Below are 6000 nucleotides of genomic sequence, written 5' to 3'. Positions count from 1 at the left end.
CTACTTCCTAGTATCATCCATTGTCAATATCAGAAAAAATTGCAAACCATACAGAACACAGCTGCAAGACTAATATACAGATTGAATAGATATACTAGTGTTTCAGCTCATCTAAATAAACTTCACTGGCTTCCCATAGCAGAAAGACTCGGGTTCAAAGCTGCTTGTTTAGTTTTTCAAAACTTACAGGACTTCACCTCTGAACTGCTGACTAAGACCGCTTCGCTATATCTGGTCCAGACTAACAGACTGAAACAACAACTAATGCTAGTATCTCCCCGTACTTGGAGCCAAAATATGGAGCTCTCTACCTATTCAGATCAGAAAAGAAAACAGCTACCTTAACTTCAGGAAGAGGCCAAAATCTTTTCTCTTCCTAAAGACTGCTTCATAATAATCCATCATGACATTTACTTCCTAGCATCATCCATTATCCTTTCCTTTAATGTTTTTAGTCTCGTGCATTACACCAGTGGTCTCTAATGTTTCTCGTATCTCACACTAACCCTATCTGCTTTGTCTCACCTAGAATGTAAACTGCAATGAACCCTGGAAAGGGAATGTTTTTTTTTCCATTTTATATTTATTAATTTCAACTTTTAAACAAGTATTGCACTTGAAACAGAAAAGGTACATTTGTCTGAAATAAAGCAGTTTTAAATAAAGAAAGCAAAATCTTTAACAAAGTACACTCTAGTCCACCATATAGATCCAAGATTATCAATGCGGAGATTTTACCAATTATTACATTAGGAAATTAAGACAGGTCGCTTTGGTATCCATTTTACAAATTCAGAGCTTTAAACTCTAAGACCTTCTAGCTGAGATAAATTCAGAAAGCTGTATGGATTTAAAAAAAACATATTTAACCGACTGATAACAAATTATACACTTGCAAGGATAACGTAAAAGAAATGTAGCTCCTATCCTGCAATTTTTTTGTAAAACATTCTAAAAACTGACATATTCCAAGCAATAAATAGACAACCTTTGTTGTCTGGTCATTTAATTTTCCTCATCATGATGGTCCCAGTCACTGGTTTCTGCTTTCCTCTGTTTTCTCTTAACTCTCTTGCCAGGGCCTCTTGGTCAGTTTGGCATTTCTTCTCTCTACATATCCACTATCCATCTTCCCTTTGTGTCGCTATCACTCTGTTAGTATTTCCTGTGTTCCTGCTCCTATCATCCCACCATGTTAAGTATTCCTCTTCTCTGTTTCTGTATTCTTGCCGTATCCTTCTGTGTCCCCATCCCCCCTCATATGCCATCATTCCTGTGTGTCCCTATCCCTCACACACCTGACCAGCATCTCTTCCCCCTTTCTTATGCTTTCCTCCCCAGGAATTAAGGAAAGGTCCCTCTCTTTCCTGCCCCTGACCCCACTTCTCATGGGTTCACTATGTATTTCTCTTCCTCCTTACCTCACAGAATACATCCATATTTCATTTCCTTCTCTCTCTCTTCTATCTCCCTTCCTGTATTTCTCTTCCTTTCCCTGCAGGTCCTGCATCCTCTAGTTCTCACCCTCTTTTGTGGTATGGTAGGTCTCCCTTCCCCTCCTTCCTCCTCCCTCCCCATGGTCTGGCATCTCTCTTCTTCCCTCCCCCCTCCCTACCCCACCCCATAGGCAGTCTGGCATCTCTTTTCTTCCGTCCCCTGCTCCTGTTTGGTATCTCTATCCTTCCCCCCCCCCCCCAGCAATAATATGGTGGCTCTTTCGCCCCCCCCAATCTACCCTCCATACCCAGAATATTCCCCAGTCTCTTCTCCCCCCCATTCCTTTGTGCCCAGCATGCCCTCAAACTCCCCTTCCACCATATCTAGCATGTTCCTCCAATCTCTCATCCAGTCCCACATTCCCTTCCTCCATATTCAGAATGTCACCTGGCCTGATCTCCCTTTCCCACCTTCCTCCTTGCCCAGTGTGTCCCTTGATCTCCCCTTCTCACCTTCCTAGCCGCTGCTTGCTGAGCTGCAACATATTGTAGCAGCGATGCCCAGCCACTGCTGCTCATGCCGGCTCCACTCCACAGTTTAAAATGGCGGCTGCGACCTCTTATGGTAGTCTTGCGAGAATTCACGGACCACCATTTTAAATTGTGGAACTGGTACAGCTAGGGATCACTGCTTCCTGACCAGAAGCCAAAGTCGCTTCCTCTCAATGTATGAGAGGAGGGGGTTTTGGCATGTGAGCTACAGCCGGAGGCCCAATGCGCGTATTACACGCAAAATGCGTGTGACTTGGTATTTCTGGCCTAGTAGTTAGTGCAGTGGACCTTAAACCAAGGGACCCTGGTTCAATTTCAAATCCCACTTTAACATAAACATTTTTTTAATTGTGAGCCCTCCAGAAACAGAAATATACCTACTGTACCTCAATATATAAGCCACCTGCAAGCTTGAAGGCTACTGAAATAGTGTACATTCAGGTACAGTAGATATTTTTTCTTCCTGGAGGGCTCACAATTATAAAATAAAAGAGCCAAAGTTGTATTTGAACTGAGGTCCCTTGGTCTAAGGGCCACTGCACTAACCACTACACTACTCCTCTGCTCTACCTGGATGTCTGTATGTCCATTTTTTTCAAAATGATGCCAGGCAGATGACCCTATCCCTGTTTTTTTGCCATTCATAAGTTGGACATTTCATTTTGGAAAATGACCATTTATTTTGGACATTCTCGGCACAAAAATGTCCATCTCACAGTTATTTTTTGAACAGAAAATCTGAATGTTTTTCCTCTTTCAAACTGGCTGAGATAGACCTTTTTTTTTTTTTTTTTGGAACTTACGAGCAGGACGTCCCAATTGCAACATATTAAACCACTTTTTGAAAATGCCCCTTGTGTGATTGGTTTTGTCCCATAGTTTGTATCACAGGTTGAATTAAAAAAAACCAGTGAAGTCAATTTGCTGCATGATGTCCTGCTGCTGCCCTTACACATACTATGATATGTGCATAGAGCAGTTTACAGTTGATCCAGTACTAAGAAATAAGTCCTGGGTTAATTTAATCTTCTAAGTGCATATACAAACTCTGTATCTCTTTTCCAGGAAATGGTTGACCTAATCATTTGGGCATTGTGTGTCTCATTTTGCAAAGCACATGCCTTTGTCTAAATGTACCAGCAGAGGGATGAAACTACTCTTGCACAGTGCATATAAATACCCATAAAAAGCTTGTGCTTAGGTGACTCAGTATAAGCTAAGTGAGTATCTCTGTGACTTAAAAAAGGGGCCCGTCTCTGATGCATATCTGAAGGGTGATGCACTATAGTAATGATAAGCAACAGCAGAAGTAGATCTGTTGAAAATGAACATTCTCTTCCTTTGGGACTATAAGAAAGTCTTCCACTATACGATAGCACACATAGAACAGATGTGATGTACTAAATTAGAGGAACAAGAGAGGCCTTGTAGTCCTAGTAATGAGCTAACAACCAGGGAAACAAGGGTTCAAATCTCAATGGGCACGTCATATTCCCTTCTGGTACTCATTTACATTTGTTTGTCCTGTTTGTCTGTCCTAAATTAGATTGTAAGCTCTGTCAAGCAGGGATTGTCTCTTCATGTTCAAGTGTACAGCGCTGCGTACTCTAGTAGCGCTATAGAAATGATAAGTAGTAGTAGTAATTTACAGTATAAGTTCTTTGGGGAAGGGACTTGTTACATTTGATTTCTGCAAAAGAAAAAAGCACAGCAAGGCCTTCAAGAGTGGAATAATCGAGAGTCCTTTATTCATTAAAAACCCGACACGAGCCGCGTTTTGGAGTAAGCAACACTTGCTTCAGGAGTCCAATTATTCATATGCTCTCAAAAGCAAAAAAAAAAAAACCCAGAAGATAAACTCCCTTAATCAAACCTTCTTCCTCAATGAGGACAAATCTAACATGGATGCAAATTTAACAGCTAAAGCCTCTATAGTGATTACTGTTGGGTGTAGAAAAAACAGTGTTTTCTCTACAACTGACAGTGGTCACTATAGAGGCTGTCATATTAGCATCCATGTTGTATAGAATACTTAGCTTTATTGCAAACTAGATATAGGTTAGGTGCCGCAGATAGTCACAATAATCAGGTACAGCTGTCAGTGATCAGGTAACGCACAGGAGCAGCAGGCTCTAACTCCAGTCTGCACATCTTCAGATGCTGGTCTGAGCAGGCTGAAGGAGAAAGGACACGTGCAGAGATCAAGAATCCTATTTTTTTCATTTGAGCAGGTGTCTCACCAAACAGCATAAACACAGTAAATATTATAGATTTTATGTTTACAGGTGATGCTGGCCAGAGACAATGATAAAACAGGGAACTATATTTTTTAAAAACATGTTTGCTACTACATTGCTAACAACTTCACTAGCTGGGAAAGATGGATGAAGTCCCCCCCCCCCCCCCCCCCCCCCAGTCTTTTGTGTAGTGGTGTCATGAGAAAGATGCTGGCCTGAGAGCCTTCCATGCCAGAGTAGAAATATACATAGCTCAAAAAGATAGTAAGTTAGTAATGTAATGATAACTAAAACTAAATAAAGAAAATACTAAATTCATGATCATCACCAATCTATTTGACCAAAACGACTACAGCAGTTTCTCAGTTGACAACATTTCATTCCCCATTGACAATAATCTAAAAATTGAAGGAATAATTATAGACAAACATCTAACATTTGATTCTCAAGTTTCCTCAGTAATCACAAAATCTTTCAGGTCTCTTTGGAAACTGAAAAGGATCAGACCCTATTTTTCATCAGAAACATTCAGATTATCCCAATTCGACTATTGTAATGCCATATATGGTGGCTGTAAGGAGTACCTGTTGGAAAAAAACTCCAAATAGCTCAAGACACTGCAGCCAGGTTCATAGACAAAATCTCTCATTTTGAAAGTTCCTCCCCTTTATTAATCAAGCTACACTGGCTTCTCATCAAAGTGAGAATCACCTTCAAATTATGTGCCTTTAATTTATCTTTCAAATCCTAAATGGCACAGCTCCAGACTATATGGTACCATTAATAATCTTACCTCTAAAAAAATGTGATCTACAAAACAGTCCACTCTGCAGACTCCACATACCTAGGAACCAAATGGTGGAACTCTTTACCACTCAAAATAAGAAGTATACAGGAATATGCCAAATTCTGCAAAATCCTTAAATCGTTCCTCTTCAAGCAAACCCTTATAAAGAACATATCACAAACAACTAATTCTTACCTGAATTGGCTACTCCTTTAGTTACCATTAACCTTCTCAATGTTTCATGTACAATTTCTCATTCATAATAGATTTTCCAAATGTTGAATATTCATAGCTTCCAAGTACATCTATGATATTGTATTGTATAATTGGGTTCTTACAAAAAAAAAAATACTTTCTTATGCATTATGTAAGCCGCATTGAGCCTGCCATGAGTGGGAAAGCGCGGGGTACAAATGTAACAAAAACAAGGAGCTGCCTGTGCCTGAATCCTCAGAACCAAAGTCCACCACCCTAACCACTAGGCCACTCCTCCTCTCTGCTGTTCTGCGCTGTTCTGGCGGTATGGGGTCTGCACTGTTGGCTTTAGCACAGGAGTTCTGAGCATTGACCCCCTCAGAAATCTGGACATATGTAAAGTATAAACCGGCCTCCGCCATTCATCAGAACCTCAGAGAGGCCTTACTCAGAATTGAACCCCCCACCTCCACCCTCCCACACACATACTGCTACTGCATGTACCTAATTTTCAGCACTGTTAATATGGCATGCAATTCCCCAGGAAACAACCAACTTATTTAAAGAAGTCATAGCCCAAGAAGAAATTGAAGACTGGAAAATAATTCAAACCTCGGCACTTTCACTGTAATAGGTCATTCATTCTAATATTTTATTTATTACAAAACTCTACTTTATTTATGAGATAATATGGAAATGTCCTTACCTTTGTTACTGAACACCCAGGCTCATTCCTTCAGTATTCACAATGAAGGTGATCACTGGATGGATTTATAACTTCATCTCAGTTACT

The sequence above is a fragment of the Microcaecilia unicolor genome, chromosome 4 (genome assembly GCF_901765095.1).
Source record: "Microcaecilia unicolor chromosome 4, aMicUni1.1, whole genome shotgun sequence".
Lineage (NCBI taxonomy): Eukaryota > Metazoa > Chordata > Amphibia > Gymnophiona > Siphonopidae > Microcaecilia > Microcaecilia unicolor.
Note: the sequence above shows the minus strand (reverse complement) of the source record.